This window comes from Trichechus manatus, unplaced genomic scaffold, assembly GCF_000243295.1.
Source record: "Trichechus manatus latirostris isolate Lorelei unplaced genomic scaffold, TriManLat1.0 scaffold00039, whole genome shotgun sequence".
NCBI classification, from domain to species: domain Eukaryota; kingdom Metazoa; phylum Chordata; class Mammalia; order Sirenia; family Trichechidae; genus Trichechus; species Trichechus manatus.
Window position 1 is genome coordinate 4171191 of NW_004443975.1, and position 23968 is coordinate 4195158.

The 23968-nt window shown below is 39.5% G+C and overlaps 1 pseudogene; it reads right to left on the reverse strand.

Moving 5' to 3' along the window:
- Positions 1–17060: 17060 nt before the first annotated feature.
- On the reverse strand, positions 17061–17700 carry LOC101352360 (UPF0711 protein C18orf21 homolog pseudogene; annotated as a pseudogene).
- Positions 17701–23968: the final 6268 nt, after the last annotated feature.

Consider the following 23968-nt stretch of genomic DNA (forward strand, 5'->3'; position numbering starts at 1 on the left):
AGTCTTCATCTTAAGTGAGAATAACAGCACAATTGGAGGAGGGTAGTCAATATCACTGAACTGTGCATGTAGAAATTTTTGAAACAGTGTATCTTCACCAAAAAAAAAAAGTTTGAGAAGTTAGAGGGTTAATATGTTGTGGGGTTGTTAACCAATGTCATAAAACAACATGTGTATTACTGTTTCATGAGAAACTATTTGTTCTGTAAGCCTTCAGCTGAAGTACAATAAAATATTAAAAAAAAGAAAAAAAAACTATGTTTCTCAAAACTTTCCATCAAAAATATTTTTCAGACAGAAGGGAGAGAATCCCAATAGATCTGATATGTTTAGCCTAAATTGGCTTACTGCAAGTTAGGTGTTTTATCTTAAAAATTCATACCATTTTTCATTCCATTTCCAAATACATCCACATTGTTCAACATAAAAAAAAAGTTCCTATTGCCATCAGGACAAATAAAGTAGTTTCTCCAAAGGTCATTGGTTAATAAACAAATCAGTGGATGGCAATGATCAAACTCAGAAAACAGATGTCTTACTTATCTAGTGCTGCTGTAATAGAAATACCACAAAGGATGGCTTTAACAAACAGAAATTCTCTCATAGTCTCAGAGGCTAGAAGTCTGAATCCAGGGCGCCAGCTCCAGGAGAAGGGTTTCTCTCTCTGTCAGCTCTGGGGGAAGGTCTTTGTCATCAGTCTTTCCCGGTCTAGGAGTTTCTCCACGCAGGACAAAGGACACACTCTGCTCCCGGCACTGCTTTTTTGTTGGTATGAGGTCCCCTGTCTCTCTGCTTGCTTCTCTCTGTTATATCTCAAAAGAGATTGACTTAAGACAACCTAGTCTTGTAGATTGAGTCCTGCCTCATCAACATAACTGCCTCTAATCCTGCCTCATTAACATCACAGAGGCAGGATTTACAACACATAGGAAAATCATATCATTTGAAAAAACGGTGGACAATCACACAAAAGTGGGAACATGCCCTAGCCAAGTTGACACACATTTTGGGGGGGACACAATTCGATCCGTAACAATTGGACTGCATTTAAGAGCCTTAAATCTGCATAATGGTTAATCATTGTGGCAGTTTTGAAATATCTCTGGCTTGGTGTCACAAGATTTTGAGAGTTCAGCTCCGCATAAATACGGAGAGACAAGTAACAGTTCTTTCACTCCTTTAAAGCCTCTGCGGTGAGGAGTTAACGGCAACAGGTGGCCCAACTGACCTTGAGCATTCACTCCTCTAGACCCCTCCACTTGAAATCCGCACAGATGACAGAGTCAACCTAGGTGGCTGATGCCTTCCAATGCACATCGCCCTGGGATTTTAAAGATGAAGTCCTGACTTCAAGAGTTGCTTGGTAGGGTGAGACTAAATAGAGGGGTTAACCGTGGTTTTGGGTGGTCGTGGCTTTCACCCCTAGCCATTTGTCTCCTAAAGCAAGCCAAGTTGTTGTTGTCGTTAGCTGCCTGCCGAGTTGATTTCAACTCAGGCAACTCCATGTGTTACAGAGGAGAACTGCTCCATAGGGTTTTCTTGGCTATAATCTTAACAGAAGCAGATCACCAGGCCTTTTCTTCCAAGGTACTGCTGGTTGGGTTCGAATTGCCAACCTTTACGTTAGCATTCCAGTGCAAAACATTCGTACCACCCAGGGACCTTTAAACAAGCCGTAGAGAATACAAACTCACAAATTAGGGCTGGCCTTTAGTCTGCTCCTTGGAAACGCTAAGAGACAATTCTATTCTGTACTGTAGGGTTGCTATGAGTTGGAATCTACTGGACGACAACGGTTTTTGTTTGCTTGTTTTCAGTTCTTCCCAGTATGCGTTACTCCAAGGGAAACATGCTTATGGGAGATAGGGAGATACAACTAAGACTTAAAGAAAGAAAAGAATAAAATAACCCCAAATTAAAAATCTGGACAATCTCTTCAAACCAAGGGACATGAGAGTATGCTAATACTTAATAGGTAGAAGATACAGATATCATTTTTTTTCTCATACAAATTTTTGAGATAAAAGTCATCTTTTTAAAGAGTGAATTTAGTAGTTTTTAATATAGTCACTGAGTTGTACAACATCACCATTATCTACTTCCAGAATATTTTCATCATCCCCAAAATAAACCCTTATCCATTAGCAGTCATTTTATTTCTCCTTTCCCCCAGCCTCTGGCAACCACAAATATACTTTCCGTCTCTATGGATTTGCCTATTGTGGACATTTCATCTGAACGGAATCATATAATATGTGACCTTTTGTGTCTGGCCTCTTTCACTTAACATAATGTTTGCAAGGTTCATCCATGTTGTAGCATGCATCGATAATTCATTCCTTTCTATGGCTGAATAATATTTCATTATACTTTTAGACTACATTTTTTAAATCTGTTTATCAATTGATGGAAATTTAGGTTGTTTCTACTTTTTTACTATTATAAATAATGATGCTATGGTCATCCATGTACAAGTTTTTGTGTGGACATATATTTTTAATTCTCTTAGGTATATACCTAGGAATAAAATTGCTGTGTTATATGGTAAATCTATCTGTAGTTTTTTTGAGGAACTGTCAAACTGTTTTCTACGGCAGTTATACCATTTTACATTCCCACCAGCAACATTTGAGAGTTCCAATTTCTCTACATCCTCACTAACACTTGTTATTGTCCGTCTTTTTATTTTTTTAATTTTTTTAGTGAAGTGTATCTCATTGTGGTTTTGATTTGCATTTCTCTAGTGACTAATGACGTTGAATATCGTTTCATGGTCTTATTGGCCATTTGTATACTTCCTTGGAGAAATGTCTAGTCAAATCCTTTTCCCATTTTTTGATTGGGTTGTCTTTTTATTGCTGAATTCTAAGAGTTCTTTATATATTCTGGATCTTAAGCACTTACCAGCTTTTGATTTTCAAGTATTTTCTTCCATTCTATGTGCCGTCTTTTCACTTTCTTGATAGTGCTCTTTGCAGCATAAAAGTTTTTAATTTTGATGAAGTAAGTCTGATGTATCTACTTTTCTCTTAATTCCTTGTGTTTTTGGTGGCATATCTAAGAAACAGTTGCCTAATTCAAGGACACAAACATTTAACATATATTTTATTTCACTATTTATATAGTTTTAGATCTTACATTGTCTTAGTTTTCTGATAATTTTTTTTCTGGTTTTGGTATCAGGGCAGTATTGGGCTCATCAAATGAGTTTGGATGTGTTCCGTCTCTAATTTTTGATGGAGTAGAAACCAATTTTTTTTTTTTTACATGTTAACATAAATATATATATATTTTTTTTATTGTACTTCAGGTGAAGGCTTACAGAACAAATAGTTTCTCATGAAACAGTAGTACACATATTGTTTTATGACTTTGGTTAACAACCCCACAACATGTCAACCCTCTAACTTCTCAACGTTTTTTTTTTGGTGAAAATACACATAGCCAAATATACACCATTTCAAAAATTTCTACATGCACAGTTCAGTGACATTGACTACGCTCTTCCAATTGTGCTGTTATTCTCACTTAAGATGAAGGCTTACAGAACAAAAGAGTTTCTCATTTAACAGTTACTACAAATGTTGCCCTATGACGATGGTTAACAATCTCACAACACATCAGCAATATCCTTACTCAACCTTGGGTTCCCTATCACCAGCTTTCCTGTCCCCTTCTGCCTTCTGGCCCTTGTCACTGGACTCCTGTACCTCGTTAGTCTCATTTGGTTTTACGGGGCTGTCCACTCCCAGGCTGAATGGTGAACCTCGGAGATAACTTCACCACTGAGCTAAAAGGGTGTCTGGGGGCCATAGTTTCGGGGTTTCTCCAGTCTCCTTTAGGCCAGTAAATTTGGTCTTTTTTTTTTGTGAGTTAGAATTCTGCTCTACATCCTTCTCCAGCTCTGTCCAGAACCCTCTGTTGTGATCCTGGTCAGAGGAGTCAGTGGTGGTAGCCGGGCACCACCTAGCTGTACTGGACTCAGTCTGGTGAAGGCCTTGCTGGCTGTGGACAATTAGTCCTTCAAACTAATCTTTTCCTTGTATCCTGTTCTCTTCATTCTCCCTTGCTCCCGAAGGGATGAGACCAGTGGAGTATCTTAGATGGCCGCTCACAGGCTTTTAAGACTCCAGACACTACTCACCAAGGTAGAATGTAGAGCATTGTCTTTATAAACTGTGTTATGCCAATTGAGCTAGATGTTCCCTGAGACCATGGTCCCCACAGCCCTCCGCCCAGCAATTCAGTCCCTCAGGGAGTTTGGATGTGTCTACGGGGCTTCCATGACCTTTCCTTGTACAAGTTGTGCTAGTTTCCTCTGTATTGTGTACTGTCTCACCCTTCACCCAAGATACCACTTATCTATTGCCTATTTAGTATTTCCCCCCCACCCCTCCCATCCCTGGTAACCATCAAAGATTGTGACATTTTGTGTGTGAACTTTTTCATGGGTTTTTACAGTAGAGGTCTCATACAATATTTGTCCTTTTGTGATTGACTTATTTCACTCAGCATAATGTCCTCCAGTTTCATCCATGTTATGAGATGGTTCACAGATTCATTGTTGTTCTTTCTCGTTGCATAGTACTCCATTGTGTGTGTGTGCCATAGTTTGTTTATCCATTCATCTGTTGATGGGTATCTAGGTTGTTTCCATCGTTCTGCTATTGTGAACAATGCTGCCATGAACATAGGTGTGCATACGTCTATTTGAGTGACGACTCATTTCTCTAGGATATATTCCTAGGAGTGGAAAGAAACCAATCTTTAAAAGGAAAGAAAAGAGTAAAGTAAAAGAGATAATATAGGATATCTTGAAATGAAGAGTGTAGAAAAAAGTGCAAATATACAATAATCAAAATAAATATGAATGGACTGAGCTGTCCTCTTAACAGACAGACTTTTAAGTGACATTTAAAAAAAATTTCACGTATACGTTGTCAATAAATCAACAATAGTGTAAGACACAGAGCATTTGAAAGAAAAAGAATATAAAATACCTAGCAGAGTAATATAATCTAAAAGAATGCTTGCATAGCAATATTAATAGTAAAATTTAGACTTTAAGACAAAAAAAAAGAAACACCATTTTAGATGGAGAGGTTCACTATGTGATGTTAAAAAAAAAAGAAAAGCTTTAATTCATTCAAAATACCAATTCCAAGCATGTAAAAAAATAACATAAAATAATAAAAATAATAGTAATAGAACCACAAGGAGAAATGAAAAACCCAAAAGAGGAAATACAGAATTTCTGTCTCTCCAGAAAAATGGAATAACTATTTCCCTATTCCTCCCTCTAAGTACAACTTGAAACCCAGGACATTATATCGAATACAAACATAAGATTCTGAGACAGATCAGTTACAACTCTCTGGGCCCACAGAATGAAACAGGGGTAAGCTGTCTGGTTTTTTTTTTTTTTTTTTTTTTTTTTACTTTTTTTGGCCACAAGCATCCCAGATTTGGAGCTGGAAAAGCTGGGAACCTGGAAATGCCAATGATCACAGACACAAAATAGCCCCAACACAAGCCTACTCTCTTTTTAGCAAAGGATCAGGAAAGGTGAAGCCCATCAAGACAGAAAACTTTTAGACAATAACTGCTCTATTCCAGCCAAGAATCACAGAAAAAAACTGGCCCCATCCTCACTCTTGACAGCAAAGGCTGAGTGGGGAGCTTAGACTTCCATCCTTGTGAGGCTGTAACTAGGCTCCCCAATCCTCTCAGAAAGGGCTGAGTATGGAGCCAGGCAGCAATGAAAGCCCCCACTACGGTATTAATGGAGACCATATAGGAAGTTGGAACGTCCAAGCCCACTTCATAGTAATGAGGTGACTCTCCATCTCCCCACTGGGGTGCTGTCAGAGGACAGCTAGTACAAAGTTTGAACTCCCTTCTCAACAGAAATAAGGAGCCTCTCCCCACTAAGGTGTCAAAGGAGACTGAGTGAAAAACTTGGACTTTTACCCTCATTTGGCAATGACATGATGGTGCCCCTCCTTCCCCTGCCAGAGTGGTGTCAGAGAATCCAGGTAAAATAGAAAGTTTAATTAATATCTGGAGTCTCATATCATGCTGTGACGCTGGAAGATATGCCACCAGTATTCAGATACCAGCAGGGTCACCCATGGCAGATAGATTTTAGCTGAGCTTCCAGACTAAGACAGACTAGGAAGAAGGACCTGGTAGTCTACTTCTGAAAAGAATTAGCCAGTGAAAACCTTATGGATAGCAGCGGAACATTGTCTGATATAGTGCTGGAAGATGAGCTCCCCAGGTTGGAAGACACTCAAAAGATGACTGAGGAAGAGCTGCCTCCTCAAAGTGGAGTCAATCTTAATGACCTGGATGAAGTCAAGCTTTCGTGACCTTTATTTGCTGATGTGGCACAACTCAAAATGAGAAGAAACAGCTGCAAACATCCATTGATAATCAGAACGTGGAATGTGCAAAGCATGAATCTAGGAAAATTGGAAATCATCTAAAATGAAATGGAACATATAAACATTGATATCCTAGGCATTAGTGAGCTGAAATGGACTGGTATTGGCCATTTTGAATTGGAGAATCATATGGTCTACTGTGCCAGGAATGACAATTTGAAGAGGAATGGCATTGCAATTCATCCTCAAAAAGAACATTTCAAGAGCTATCCTGAAGTACAATGCTATCAGTGATAGGATAATATCCATACACCTACAAGGAAGACCAGTTAATATGACTATTATTCAAATTTACGCACTAACTGTTAAGGCCAAAGATGAAGAACTTGAAGATTTTTACCAGCTTCTGCAGTCTGAAATTGACTGAACTTGCAATCAGGATGCATCGATGATTACTGGTAATTGGAATGTGAAAGTTAGGAACAAAGAAGAAGGATCGGTAGTTGGAAAATACGGCCTTGGTGATAGAAACGATGCCGGAGATTGCATGATAGAATTTTGCAAGACCAATGACTTCTTCATTGCAGATACCTTTTTTCAACAACATAAATGGCGACTATATACATGGACCTTGCCAGATGGAATATATAGGAACCAAATCGACTACATCTGCAGAAAGAAATAATAGAAAAGCTCAATATCATCAGTCAGAACAAGACCAGGGGCCGACTGCAGAGCAGATCATCAATTGCACATATACAAGTTCAAGTTGAAACTGAAGAAAATTAGAACAAGTACACGAGAGCCAAATACAACCTTGAGTATATCCCACCTGAATTTAGAGACCATCTCAAGAATAGATTGGATGCATTGAACACTAATGACCAAAGACCAGATGAGTTGTGGAATGACATCAAGGACATCATACATGAAGAGAGCAAGAGGTCATTAAAAAGACAGGAAAGAAAGAAAAGACCAAAATGGATGTCAGAAGAGACTCTGAAATTTGCTCTTGAACATCAAGTAGCTAAAGCAAAAGGAAAAAATGATGAAGTAAAAGAAGTGAACAGAAGATTTCAAAGGGTGGCTGGAGAAGACAAAATAAAGTATTATAATGATATGTGTAAAGAGCTGGAGAAAGAAAACCAAAAGGGAAGAACACACTCAGCATTTCTCAAGCTGAAAGAACTGAAGAAAAAATTCAAGCCTCGAGTTGCAATAGTGAAGGATTCTGTGGGGAAAATATTAAACGATGCAGGAAGTACCAAAAGAAGATGGAAGGAACACAGAGTCATTATACCAAAAAGAATTGGTGGACGTTCAACCATTTCAAGAGGGAGCATATGATCAAGAACTGATGGTACTGAAGGAAGAAGTCCAAGCTGCACTGAAGGCGATGGCGAAAAACAAGGCTCCAGAAATTGATGGAATATCAATTGAGATGTTTCAACAAACAGATGCAGCGCTGAAAGTGCTCACTCATCTATGCCAAGAAATTTGGAAGACAGCTACCTGGCCAACAGACTGGAAGAGATCTGTATTTATGCTTATTCCCAAGAAAGGTGATCTAACTGAATGCAGAAATTATCAAACAATATCATTAATATCACATGCAAGTAAAATTTTGCTGAAGATCATTCAAAAGTGGCTGCAGCAGTATATCAATAGGGAACTTCCAGAAATTCAGGCCAGATTCAGAAGAGGAAGTGGAAGCAGGGATATCATTGCTGAAGTCAGATGGATACTGGCTGAAAGCAAAGAATACCTGAAAGATGTTTACCTGTGTTTTACTGATTATGCAAAGGAATTCGACAGTGTGGATCATAACAAATTATGGGTACCATCGTGAAGAATGGAAATTCCAGAACACTTAATTGTGCTCATGAGGAACTTGTAGGTAGATCAAGAGGCAGTTGTTCAGACAGAACAAGGGGATACTGCATGGTTTAAAGTCAGGAAAGGTGTGCGTCAGGATTGCATCCTTTCACCATACCTATTCAATCTGTATGCTGAGCAAATAATCCGAGAAGCTGGACTATATGAAGAAGAAGGGTCATCAGGATTGGAGGAAGACTCATTAACAACCTGTGTTATGCAGATGACACAATCTTGCTTGCCGAAAGTGAAAAGGACTTGAAGCACTTACTGATGAAGATCAAAGACCACAGCCTTCAGTATGGATTATACCTCAACATAAAGAAAACAAAAGTCCTCACAACTGGACCAATAAACAACATCATGATAAATGGAGAAAAGATTGAAATTGTCAAGGATTTCATTTTACTTGGATCCACAATCAACACCCATGGAAGCAGCAGTAAGAAAATCAAAGAACACATTGCTTTGGGCAAATCTGCTACAAAAGATCTCTTCATAGTGTTGAAAAGCAAAGACGTCACCTTGAAGACTAAGGTGTGCCTGACCCAAACCATGGTATTTTTAATCGCATCATATGCATGCGAAAACTGGACAATGAATAAGCAAGACCGAAGAAGAATTGATGCCTTTGAACTGTGATGTTGGTGAAGAATACTGAATATGCCACGAACTGCTGAAAGAGCAAACAACTCTGTCTTGTAAGTACAACCAGAATGCTCCTTAGATGCAAAGATGGTGAGACTATGTCTTACATACTTTGGACATGTTGTCAGGAGGGATCAATCCCTGGAGAAGGACATCATCCTTGGTGAAGTAGAGAGTCAGCGAAAAAGAGGAAGACCCTCAACAAGATGGATTGACACAGTGACTGCAACAATAGGCTCAAGCATTACAATGATTATGAGCATGGCACAGGACCGGGCAGTGTTTTGTTCTGTGGTACATACGGTCACTATGAGTTGGAACTGACTCGATGACATCTAATAACAACGACAATAACAACATAACGTAATACCCGAAAAGTTCAGGTTTCCATCAAAAATGATTTTTTCATACCAAGAACCAGGAAGATTTCACACTGGATGAAAAAAAAACAACCAATAGATACCAACACCAAGATAACAGAGATGTTAGAATTATCTGACAAATGTTTTAAAGTAGGCATCATAAAATAACTCAACAAGAAGTAACATAAACGCATGAAGCAAATAAAAAATTAGAACATGTCAGCAAAGAAATAGAAGATATAAAGCATCAAATGAAAATTTTAGAACTGAAAATTACAATAACTGAAATTAAGAACTCAATGGATGAACTCAAGAGCAGAATGGAGAGGAGAGGAAAGAATCAATGAACTTAAAAGATAGAAAAATAGAAAGTATTAAATCTTAACAAAAGAGCAAGAACAGAGTAAAATTTTTTAATAGAACCTCAGAGACCACTGAGATTTTAAGAAAAGATTTAATATTTGTGTTGGTGGTTACAGGAAAGAGAGGAGAAAGGGGCAGGGCTGAAAAGTATTCAAAGAAATAATCACTGTAATATATAGCTCACAAAGTTCATGTTCTGCATCCTAGTGAAGTGAGTAGCATGTGGGGTCTTAAAAGCTTGTGAGCAGCCATCTAAGATTCAACTATTGGTCTCTACTTGTCAGGAGCAAAAGAGTAAGAAGGTAACCAAAATCACAGAGAAGAAACAAGTCTACAAGTCTGATAGCCTACATAAGCCATGACCTCAACTACCCTGAGACCAGAAGAACTATACGGTGCCCAGCTACCACCACTGACCAATCTGACCAGAGACAATAAATGATCCTTGTTAGAATGGTGAAAAATGCAAAACAAAACTCAAATTATTTAAAAAAAAAAAGACTAATTGGACCACCTGAGACCGGAGAGCTCCCTGAGACTATCTCCCTGAGACACTTTAAACCTCGAACCAAAACTGTCTTCTGAGATCACTATTTAGCAGTAAAGCAGAATGACACACAAAATAAAGGATATTACCGTCAGGTCAATACTCCACTAAAAAAGAAACTGTCTGAATCCAAAAAGGTCAACATTTAATCCAAAGTAAAGATGAGAAGATAAGGGGGCAGGCAAACTAGAGTACTGCAAATGGAACTACCAGAACACAATTAAAGAGAATGTTCAGAGATGGCCCAAGATGGCAGCTTAGTTAGACACATCATACTGTCCCCCTACAGCGAAGACTTGAGAAACCAAGTAAAACAGACACAGATGACAATCCCAGAACCTGGAGCATCAAACAGAAGGATAAAGAATTAGACTGAACACTGACTGGAAGCGTAAACTGAACAAAAACAGAGAAGAAGGAGAGATATGGAGTGGAGGTGTCCTGCCAGCTGGCCTGACACAGTGTGGCCATCTTGAGACAAAGCCAGCAGTGATCCCGGGTGAGGAGCACTGGAAGGCAACTGCACGAAATCCCCAATAGGAGACAGAGAAACTGTATAGACATACCTGGAGTAAGGCAAGATGAGCAGGACATGAACCAGATCTAAGTGGGGAAAGTACAAGAAGGAGGGCAAGAGCTCCAGGGATCCTGGGGTCCACAGAGCAGGGAGGGAGCCAGGATCCAGAGGCAGGACCACTCACTAGCTGTGGTCCCTGACCTCTAGGGGGGTGGCACACATGGAGTAATAGATCCATAGGATGTCAGCAGGAAGTCCCACACCCGAACAAACTCTGGGTACCACCTCCCTGCTCAAACTTGGTCAGGGCCAGGTCCCAGTTGAAGGCTGCAGCCAAAGTGAGAGCCCAGGCACCCACACCCAGTGACCAGAGGAGCATGCTCCCCCTCCCTCTGCCCTCCTGGTGATTAGCAGTGTAAACCCCCTCAAACCCTACCACCCCACCCACCCAGAGACTGTGGTATGAACCCTACTTATCTTCTCACCCTGCCCTACTCACCACCTCCCCGCCCACCTGGCCAGCGACAGAGAGCACAACCATGCCGCTGGTCCCCTGCCATCACCCCCTACCCATCACACTCCCACACCCATCACCCCATCCACCCAGCAAATGGCAGAGAGTGCTCCCACTTCTCTAGTCAACTGCCACATCCTCCAACCAGCTGCCTCATCCACCCAGTGAGTGGCAGTGAGTGCACCTGCCCTGCTGGTTTCCACCATACCTCCCTGCCCACTGCCCTGCCTGCCCACCCAGCAAGCGGCAATGAGCGCTCCCACACTGCTAGTCACCAGCCAAACCCCCCTGCCTGCTGCCCCATCCACTCAGTGAGCAGAAGTGAGCATGTGTACCCCACTGGTCAACCACCATACCCTCCACCCACCACGATCCACCACTCACCTCCCCCTGACCTGGCAAGTGGCAGTGAGCATGCTCATGCTGCTAGTGGCCCTCTACATCCCCCTGCCCACCACCCACCCATCTAGCAAGTGACAGTGAGAACACAAAACCCACTGGTTGCCTACCACACTCCTCTACTTGCCACCGTGACCACTCAGTGAGTGGCAGTGAGAGTTCCTGTGCCATTGGTTGCCCACCACAACCCCTTGACTGTCACTTCACCCACCCCACAAGCAGCATAGAGTGCTCCCACCCTGCTGGTCACCAACCTCACCCTCCCATCTGCCACACCACCCTGCCTGCTGACCCACACACTCAGCAAGCAGCAATGAGTGTGCCCACACCAATGGTGGCCTGCCATATCCCCCTGATCACCATCTTGCCCACCTGAAGAGCACCATTGCATGTTCCTACACCACTGGACTGACAAGTGACAGCCTGTGCTCACCCAACCCCCACCTAGCTGACCTGCATGGCCGGTAAAGAGTGATATATGCTCATCCTGCCCACTGCTGCTCTGCCCACCTGGCGACAGATGGTGAGTGCTCCCATGCCATCAGACCAGCAATCAAAAGAGCATGCCAAACCCACCCATCCTGATATGTCAAAACAAAACAAAAAATCTGGGCAAAACAAACAAATGTACAATCAATCAATCAATCAATCAATAAAATAACACCTTAATGCCTCAGAGACTGCAGACAATAACAAAGCATATGAAAAAAAAAAAAAAAAAGATAGGATAGCTTAAAGAAGTGAGCAAAATAAAGGAAAAAAGAACCTTCCTGAGGAAGAAACAATAATAGAACTATCTGAGAAGGAATTCAGAAGACTTAACATTTAGCATTTTCAAAGAGATCAAGGAAAACACAGAAAAAAAACCCTAGAAGAATTCAAGAAAACAACACAAGAACAAAATGACAGACTCAGTAGACAATTAGAAATCATACAAAAATAACAACTAGAAATTCAGAAGGTTAAGAATAAAATACCAGAAATAGATAACTTAATGGAAGGACACAGAAGTAGAATTGAATCAATAGAAGAAAGAATCAGCAAAATAGAGGAAAATCCCTTGTTACTAATTTATTTGAGGAACAATCAGAAAAAGAATGAAGACAATAAAGAAAGCCTAAGAGTTATGTGGGACACCTTCAAGAGGAATAATATACATGTAGTAGGAATTCCAGAGCCCTGGTAGTGCAGTGGTTAAGCATTTGGGTGTTAACCAAAAGGTCAGCAGTTTGAATCCACCAGTTACCTCTGGAAATCCTATGGGGCAGTTCTATTCTGTCCTATATTGGCACTATGAGTCAGAATTGACTCGACAGCAGTGGGTTTGGTTTGTTTTTTTAATAGGAATTCCAGAAGAGGAGGGGAAAAAAAGCATAGAGAGAAATTTTTGAAGATTATATAAGCTGAAAAGTTCCCAAAACCTGGTTGCCATTGAGTCGATTCTCACTCACAGTGACCCTATAGGACAGAGTAGAACTTCCCCATGGGATTTCTAAGGCTTTAATCTTTACGGGAGCAGACTGCCACATCTTTCACCTGTGGAGTGGCTGGTGGATTTGAACCACTGACATTTTGGTTAGTAGCCAAGCACTTTAACCACTGTGCCATCAGGGAACCTACAAAAAATTTCAAAATATCATGAAAGATGAGAAGGTTACCATGCAAGAAGTTCAGCGAACCCCATACAGAATAACCTGCTGCCATCAAGTTGATTCTGACTCAGGCAACATAAGTAAATCCATGTTTATTGCAGCATTAGTCACAATAGCAAAGAGATGGAAACAACCGAAATGTCCATCAATGGATGAATAGATAAACAAAATGTGGTACACACACACAATGGAATACTATGCAACAATAAAGAATAATGATGAGTCCACGAAATGCAACATAGATGAATCTGGAGGATATTATGCTGAATGAAATAAGTCAATCACAAAAGGACAAATCTTATATGACACCATTTGTATAAAAATTCAAGAATAAGTTTACACACAGAAAACAATGTTCTTTGTTGATAACCAGGTTTAGGAGGGGGAGGGAGAGAGAACCACTTACCAGATAGTAGACACGTGTTAATTCTGGTGGATGGAAATGCAATACACAGTATGAGGGAAGTCAGCACAATGTGACCAAGGTAAATGAAGACATTTTGAGGTGCGCAAGAATAAAGGACAACTACGGTAAATGCTATAAAATATACAGTTCTGCAACAACATTAATAACAAACAAAAATCTGTGAGTAGCTACATAGGTAGATATGTATGCTATCTAGGTGTGGAAGGGTGTATGGGAGTGTATGGGTGTGCACATATAGGTATAAAAAAAACCATACCTGTTGCCGTCGAGTTGATTCCAACTCATAGCAACCCTATAGAACAGAGTAGAACTTCACCATAGTGCTTCCAAGAAGCGCCTGGTGGATTTGAACTGCTGTCCTTTTGGTTAGCAGCCAAACTCTTAACCACTATACCACTAGGGTTTCCATATATAGGTATAGCTGTGGGCATTTTTATATATATATTTGTATGGGCTGCATATATATTCATACATATATAATAGAGCACACCGGGGAACAGTTATGGAAACTTCCTAGACATATCCAAATACCTCATGGGACTGAGTTACTGGGTTCGAGGGCTCAGGACCGTAGTCTCAGGGGACATCTAGGTCACTTGGCATAACATAGTTCATAAAGATAATGTTCTTTAGTAGCATCTGGGGTCTTAAAAGCTTTCGAGCAGCTGTCTAAGATACAACTATTGGTCTCCTCCCATCTGAAGCAAAGGAGAGTGAAGGAAATCAAACACTCAAGGAAACAATTAGTCCATAGGACTAATGGCTCACATGAAACACAGCCTCCTCTAGCCTTAGAGCATAAGAACTAGATGGTGTCCAGCTACCACTAATGACCATTCTGTCACAATAGAAGGTCCCGGTTAGAATGGGATAAAAATGTAGAACAAAACTCAAATTCATAGAAAAGACCAAACTTACTGGACTGATAGAGACTGGAGGGACCCTGAGACTATAGCCCTAAAGCACCTGAATTTGGACTTCTAGCCTCTTAAACTATGAGAGAATAAACTTCTGTTTGTTAAAGCCATCCACTTGCGATATTTCTGTTAGAGCAGCAATAGATAAGTAAGACATCAACACCCTTTTGATCTGGAAATGAAGCCACTCCCGGAGGTCATCTTTAAGCTAAATAATAGATAGCCCTTTAAAATAAACAATAACACCCAGGAGGAATGTGCTCCTTAAAACAATCGACTATATGAGACCAAATAGGCAACATTTGCCCAAAAGCAAAGATGAAAAGGCAAGGAGGGGCAAAGAAACTAGATGGATGGAAAAGTGGGGGGGCTGCCATTAAGTCCTCTCCAACTCATAGTGACCCTATAGGACAGAGTAGAACTTCCCCATAGGGTTTCCAAAGATAGGCTGGTGGATTCGAACTGTCAACCTTTTGGTTAGCAGCCTGAGCTCTTAATCATTATGCCAAACAGGGAGTGCGTGATGGAAATGGGGAGAGTGCTGACACATTTCAGGGAGAGCTGTGGAATCAATTCCAACTCATAGCAACCCTATAGGCCAGAGTAGAACTACTCTATAGGGTTTCCAAGGAGTGGCTAGTGGATTTGAGCTGCCAAACTTTTGGTTAGCAGTCGAGGTCTTTCACCACTGTGCCACCAGGGCTCCACAAGTACCATATGACCCAGCGACTGAACTTCTCAGCATTTACTATGGGGAAATAAAAACTTATGTTCACACAAAAACCTGTACACTGATGTTTATGGCAGGTTTATTCATACTAATCAAAAACTGGAGATAACTCAGATGTCTTTCAATGGGTGAATGGTTAAGCAAACTATGGTAAATCCATACTGTGTAATATTACTCAGTAATACAAAGAAATGAATTATTGATATACACGGAAACTTGGATGAGTATCCAGAGAATATGATGAGTTAAAAACAAAATCTAATTTCAAATGTTACACAGTATATGATTCTATTTATATAACATTCTTGAAATGACAAAATCATAGAAGTGAAGAACAGATTAATGATTACCAGGGGTTACCAGGGATTAGGGTGAGAGTTGGTGATATGGTGATGTTGGTGAATATTGAATACACCATGGACTGCCAGAAGAAGGAACAAATCTGTCTTGGAAGAAGTACAGCCAGAATGCTCCTTAGAAGCAAGGATTGTGAGACTTTGTCTCACTTACTTTGGACATGTTATCAGGAGGGACTTATCTCTGGAGAAGGGCATCATGCTTGATAAAGAAGAGGGTTGGTGAAAAAGAGGAAGACCCTCAACAATATGGATTGACTCAGTGGTTGCAACAATGGGCCCAAACATAGCAATGATTGTGAGGATGGTGTAGGACTGGGCAGGGTTTCATTCTGTTGTACGTGGGGTCAAGACTATGAGTCAAAACAAACTCGATGGCACCTAACAACAACAAGAGGGGAAGGCAATGGGAGGGAAGTGGGTGTGCTATAAAAGGGCAACATGAGGAATCCTTTCAATTATGGAAATATTCTGTGTTTTGACAGTATCAATGTCAATGTTTTTGTTGTGCTATTTTACTAGAGTTTTGCAAGATGTTAGCTTCAGCAGAAACTGGGCAAAGTGTACCCAGGATCTCTCTGTGTTATTTGCTTTTTATAGTTCAAAGTACCTAAATCATTTATTTAAAGAGCTTTTTAAAAGATAGGTTGAATATAACCCTAGCTTCTCATTTAAAAAAAGATTTAAGGTAGCTAAACCCTTACTATGTTGTGTTCTGATGTCATTTTTAGACCTAGAAATAAGTCTTCACCAGAGCAAATTAAAATGTCACTTAAGGTGAACTATTACTCCAGGAACAATAGAAAATTATAAAAAATGAACATTTCTGTATCTTATTAAATCATATATAATCAACGAAGTCCCAGATATTGACTTTTGTACTAAGAACAATGTTCAGACCTTATTGAGATAGTTATACAGATGATTGTGGGAACATAAGGACACATACACTTGATCCTTTTTCTGAATTAGCAGTAAGGGTATAGGTATCCGGAAGAAAGCTTCACAAGTTCATAGATCTTCTCTAAAACGTCTAAATTTCCTCAAAAAGAAAATGATGTAAATAATGAAAACTTCTAATTAAGGGAGGGGAATATAAAAATATCACTCTATAGCTGTATACATCTTTACTACTTCCAAGGACCTTTTGTATATTTTTTGACACTGACTGGGAGATGAGCAGGTTTCGGTTATTTATTCCAATGAAGTGTTTTCCCCATAAACACTGAAGGATGCCAAGAAGAGTTTGCTCTTGGTCCTAATATTTATTTATTCAAAGAAAAAATAAAATTAAAAAATATTGTTTTTCTTGTTAGCTTTAGTTTCAGAAACTACTTTTGACATTTCTTATTTTCAAAAGCCATCCTTTACAGAGAAGACAAGAAATTTCTGAAGTCCATCTTTGGATTCTTTTGGGATTCTTGCCAACTAAGCAACGTTTTTTGTTGTTGTTGTTGAGAGAAGTGTTTGTTTTGCTCATATTCTTTGAAGAAGAGAAAGTGGGTGTTGACTGTCCGGATGCAAGTGTTCTGAGAATCAGTGCAGGGCTCTTGCCCTTGGAAGCAGACATACCATGATTTAGGTTTGCGGAACTTAAGAGTCTTTCTCGCTGGTGTCTTCAGGATGGGTTTTGTTGCAGGAGTTCTAGGATTGCACTTCAGTGATGACAGAAAGCTTCTACTTTGACCATGATGTTTAACTGCTCTATTGCATGTTTTATAAGTAATCAACAATACACTTTTGGAGTCTTTGTACTTTTTCACAAATTTTGCTTCTTTAAAACTGAGTGTATAATTTTTTGCTTCTCGATTAAGAAGTTTCTGTATTTTAGGTATCAGTTTGAGCTTGGGTTTGAGGTGCACTTGAGAGTTATCCAACACTAGAAACTGGAAACAGTATGGACCTGTTTCTTCAAAAGTGTTCTTAGCATAGCAGAGAGCGGGCTTGGCCCGGGCAGCTGGCTTGTACTTTCTGAACTGCAGCCGCAAGGTAGTGCTTTTGCCTCATCATCGCCAGTGAGACAAGGAGACGCTGGAAGCAGCTCTGTTATTTCTTATAACTGCATATTATACTGTAGTGAAAATGAATTCTTGCTACCTGAAACAAAATGGGCAATTTTTAGTAATGATGTTGAGTGAAAAAAAGCAAGTGCCCAGAAGACCACATACAGCATAAAAAAAGTTTATATACATTTTACAAACAGCTAAAACCAACACTATATTTTAGGTATGCATATATACTTTTGTTTTTGTTTTTAAAGCAGGGAAGCAATAAACCCAAAATCTGGGATATTGAGGATGGGATAGAGAAGTGTTTATTGGTAAATATAGGTTATTGCTAATGTTCTGGTTCTTGGATTAGGTGGTGAATTCATGAGAGTTCATCATATTATTAAAATATATTTTAAAACAAATAATATGAAAGAGGTGTGTGAATAAATTAAAGATAACAATACGGCATGAAATAGACTGATGATTCATCATTAGTGTGCTCCTGAGGTCCATTTAGGAAAGAAAAAAATTCTGACACTTTCCCATAGCTAAGCCAGTTCACAGCTGTGGTTTAAAGACATTTCTGGTTTTCTGAAATATTTGTTTTAAAAAGATGATAATTTTAAGCAATTGTTTTTTTAGAAAAGGCAAACTTTTATATCCCCGTACCATCCCTACTGGACACACTGAGAAAGTGGCAAACTTTCTGAGGTGAGGGGTCTTGGTAAAAGATATGGTGGCTGTTGATCTTTTCATGGGTATAGTAACAGTCTGGGTGTGAGACACCCCTCTCCTCAGCTTTGCCTTCCACAGATTTAGCTCCATCTGTGCACATGGCCATGCATTTTTGTAATTGATACCGTGCCTGCTGAATACTTCATACATCTTGCTGAAAATGTCTTCACCAGTTATTTTGCCAAAGTCTTTTTTAAGTTAACAGCTCAACAGACAGCATTATTATAAATATGGTAACCTAAGACCAATAAACCAAGCATATTATTCATGTCCATGCCATCAGCCATCTGTAATGGAAAGAACCAAGTGAACCTCAGTCTCTCAGCCAGCTGTTTAAATATGTCTTTGGAGCCCATTAAAATGCACCACTTAAAGGTGTCTTAATGTCTCCTTTCCATTTATCAGCTATTTTTTGACCTAAAAGAAATTCAAGGTCTCACCAAACAATCTCCCTTTAAGGTGAGTGGAACCCAGAGAGAAATCCTGCAACTGACCTTAAAGTAGGCTTCAAAACACTTTTTTTTTTAAACCAATTTGCTTATTTAATGGTACTTCTCATTGTACAGTTCTAACCAAGACTTGACTCTTCTAAATTAACACGAAAAAACCAGTTGCTGTAGAGTTGATTCTGACTCATGTTGACCCTATGTGTGTCAGGGTAGAACCCTGCTCCATAGCTTTTTCAATGCCTGCTTTTTTGGAAGTAGATCTCTAGGTCTTTCTTCTGAGGCACCTCTAAGTGGACTTGAACCTCCAACTTTCAGTTAGCAGCTGAGTGTATTAGCTTTTTTTCAGCACTCAGGGACTTTAAATCTCGGGTTTCTTGTAATTAGTGCTGTAGCTTTTTATATGGCTTGATCTTCTTTACTTCTCCACAAAAATTTAAAAAACACATTTTAAATAAGCTTCTGAGTACATCGTATGTCTTTGGATTAATGCCACCTATGCCACCATGACTACTGATTCTCCAGGGGTGCTGGAGGGGGTGCCTTCATCTACACCATCAGGTGAACTGTGGGGAGCTCCCTTGATGACTTTCGAATGCTCTGAATGTCCATTACGACCCTGAGCATTTCCTCTGGGTTCAAGCTAAGGCCTTCCTGTGTTTAGCCATAATTTCGTGTCTCCATTTGAAAATATATTTTCAAAGTTATTTTCCTTTTAAAAGATAAAGAATGACATTCATTTCCGAGAAAAGACGAAGATAGGCATCAGAGGTCTCATGGTACCGGCAAAGTGAGTACAGTAGGAAGTAGACTGAAGTACAGTTGCAAGCTTGTCAGCTAAATGGTTTATAGAAATCAAGGCAAGAAAGTTAGACTGCTTTATGGTAACCATAGCTTTTTGGTGTAATTGTTTAGAACAAAATCACTTGTTTGTATGGTGGAAAGCTCATTAGAACAAACAAGCAAGTGGAACTCTCATCCATTGCTGGTAGGATTATAAAATGTTACAGCCACTGTGAGAAACACTGTGGTGATTTCCTCAGAAAGTTAAACATAGAAATACCATTAGCCACGCATTACTGCTGAGTCAACTCTGACTCATAGCAACCCTGTAGGACAGAGTAGAACTAGCTCGTAGTGTTTCCAAGGCTGTAAATCTTTACGGAAGCTGACTGCCACATCTTTGTCTCACGGAGCAGCTGGTGAGTTCAAACCATTGACCTTTTGTTTAGCAGCCGAGAACTTAACCATAAAATGACCCAGCAATTCCACTCCTAGGTATATACCCAAAGACTTGAACACAAGGACACAAACAAATACTGCTCATCAATGTTCCCAGCAGCACTATTGACAATAGCCAAAAGGTGGAAACAACCCAAGGGCCCATCAACCAATGAATGGATGAACAAAATGTGGTGCATACATACAGTGAAATAATACTCATCCATAAAGAGAAATGAAGTGCTGATACAGGCTACCACATTGATGAGCCTTAAAAACATTACGCTGACACAAAAGGATGATCACTATATGATCTCACTTACATGAAATATCTAGAACAGGCAAATGCATAGAGATAAGAGTTTACTAGTAATTACCAGGGGCAGGTAAGGTGGGTGGGTGGGTGGGGGAATGGGGAGGTATTGCTTAAGGGATACAAAGTTTCTGTTAAGGGTGATGAAAAATTTGGAACCAGATGGTGACGGCTGCAAAACGTGGGGAAAATAATTATCACTGAATTGAACGTATGAAAATAGCTGAAACAGCACACATTTTGTATATTTATTTTACCATAACAAAATTTAAAATAACAATAATAAAGAAAGATAAGTTAAAAAAAAAAAAAAAACAAGCAAAAACCACACCCTACCTGCCCCAGCTTCCCGTATATCTGGGAATGCTGGTATTGCAGCCCCACCCCTCTGGCAAGTTGCAGCTGCCCCCACTAGGCAAACATCATTTCCCTCATAGCTCTTTGGCTCCCAGCATGGTTAAAAGCACCAGATTACCTGAGAATTCAAAACAACCAAATTTTCTACTCACTCACTCTCCATGAGTTGTTCAACATAAATAGAAACCTGCTATATTTACTTGCACATGCATATTACAAAATATTTTAATGTCACAAGGATTCAAATCTTCTGTTCCCAAAATTGCCAGGTAAAATTAATTCTCCAAGATAATGTGCCACATTAGTTATCTCTGTCTTAACCATCATGGGATGGTTCAGATTTTCAAAATCAGACTTGTAGAAATGCACATCCATTCTAAAATCATCCTGAAGAAGTAAATAAAATAGAAATTCCCCAAGGAGAAATTTTTTCAAAAGCTCTGCAAATCCTAAAGTTCAGATATTAAGATAAATATACCTCACCTTATACCATGAATGGTATTCTGATATATTTTAAATTTAATTTTGATAAGTAAAATCATATTTAGAATATTCTAGGGAGATCACTCTTTCAAACAATGAAATCCTTTGACAACTCAAACCAATCTCACCACACGCTCACTATATTAGTTATATGTTCCTTGGTAACATTGTTACTCCAAACTTAGCAGCTTAAAACAACACAATTTTTATCTCTCAGTTTCTGTGAGTCAGGAGTCTAAGCGTGGCTTAGGTGCGTCTCTTGCATCAGGGTCCCTGAACACGGCAATCATGGTGTCTCCTGGTCTGTGGTCTCATCAGAAAGCTGGGTAGTGGCCAGATCATATAGTTATGTATTCCTGAAATAGCATGCCTAAAACCCTACTTCTGCTCTTCCCCAATAAACTGCCCTTCCTGCATCTTCACCATCACAGTAATAGGCAACTCTATTCTTCCAATTCCGAGACCAAAAATATTAGGGTCATCCTTGACCCCTCCCTTCCTCTCATACCCCATACCCAATCTGTCAGCAAATCCTGATGACTCTGCCTTCCAAATGTACTCAGCCAAAGAGGCAGTTGTTCACGCAGGCAATTAGCCACACATTCCATTTCTCCCTCCCATTCCTGACTCTTGTTCCTCTGTTGCTCCAGGTGAATAGAGACCATTTGTTGTGCTTTGGATGGCAGCTTGCGAGCTTTTAAGATCCCAGGCACTGTGCAATGAACTAGGAGATAGAGCAGAAGCACTAAACTTGATATTAGTCCAATTAATTGGGAAGTTCCATGAAACCATAATCCTAAATCTCCAAACCAAGGAACCAAATCTCATGAGGTATTTGGTTGTACATATGCAGCCTCAGCAGCAACTTTTTTTCTTTTTTGTCATTGTTGTAAATATATCTATGACACAATTTTTGCCAGTTCAACTTTTTACAGGTGCACAACTTATTGACAGCAATTACATTAATTGGTTGAAGTGAGTGGTGCCCAACTACCATTACTGAACATTTTGATCAAAGATTCAATAGAAGAATCCTGATAAAAAGGGGGGAAAATGCAGAAAAAAATTTCAAATGCCCTAAGATATTTCCATAAGATAATCTTTAAACCTTAAACCAAAAATATACCCTGAAGTCTTCTTAAAACCAAACAATAGTTTAGCTTAACTAGTAAAGAATGTCTGCCTTGAGCATTATGCTCTTTTAAGATCTATCTGTATGGGATCAAACTGACAATAGCAACTTGAAAGATCAGATAGGAAAGTTAGGGGGCAGCGAGCTTATGTTAATGGGGGAAGAACAACTTAGAAAAGGAGGGTAAGAATGGCTTTACAACTTGAAGAATGTAATCAATGTCATTGAATTATACATGTAGAAACTGTTCAGTTGGTGTGTGTTTTGATGTATATATTGTCAGCATCAACAACAAAATAAATAAATTACAAAAAAAATATATATATATATATATGCACTCAGCATCTGACAACTTCTCACAACCTCTACTCTGCAACTACCCTGATTCAAGCCACAATTATCTCTTAGGGGATTACTATAATAGTCTTCTAACGTATCTCTCCAGATCTGACCTTGTCCCCTTTAGTCTGTTCTTTTGATATAGAAGCCCTAAGTGATACTGTTAAACTGCCATTTATTTCTGCTCAAAAACTTCCAATATATACTCATCTCACACAGATTTAAAAGCCAAAGTTCTCAGCATGGCCCCACATTTTCTATGTCCTTCCCATCTCCTGCCTGTTACAACTCTCCCCTAGCACACCAGTCCCCTGGCTATTTCTTGACCACGCCACAGGCCCAGTCCCACATCAGGACCGTTTCATTAGATGCTCCTCTGCCTGGAGCAGTGTTCCTCTCAGATGGCTCCATGACTCTCCCCTCTCCTCCTTCAGGTCTTTTTCAGATGCTACCTTCCACCTTTTCAGGGAGGTCGTCCTCCATCACCTTATTTAAAATTATACCACCATCATGCCCCTGAAGTGCCTTTTTCTTTCTCTGTTTTCTCTCCAGAGCATTTATCACTGTCAAACATCGCATATATTTCACTTACTAATTTTTTTTTTATTTTTATTATCTACCTTCTTTAGTAGAATGTAAGTCTCACAAGGAAACAATTTTAATTTTGGTTAGTGATGTTTCCCCAATACCTAAAACAGTATCTGGCTCATATTAGAGACTCAATACATTTTCTTGAATTATAAAGAAACGTAGAGCACTATAGGACATGGTAAGGTGTTTGTATTTTTAACTAGGTGAAATGGAAAGCCAAATAAGGGTTTCAGCTAAGTGGGAAATTTCTAGTATTAGATTTATGCTTTAACAAGATTACTGTTGTTGTTTTGTGGAAAATGGTTTGAAGGGGTCACAGCTGGAAGTAAGTAGGAAAAAATGAGTCTATTGCAGTGGCCTGAGTGAGAGATGATAGAGGCTTCACCTTAGATTGTAGCAATATGGATAGTGAGAAGTTGTTGGATTCAGAATCTGTGTTGAGATAACGCTGAACAACCTTGCTGATAGATCAGATATTGAGTATGAACAACGGAATCAAAGCTAACTCCTAATATTTGACCAACAAAGGAGACTAAAGAAGAGAAATTCATGAGATAGAAGGAAAATCAGAAAAATAAGAAGCATAAGACAAACATATTTAAAGAAGATGGGCATGATCAACTCTATCAGTCCAGTCAAATAAGATATTGAGTAAAGAAAGAACAGA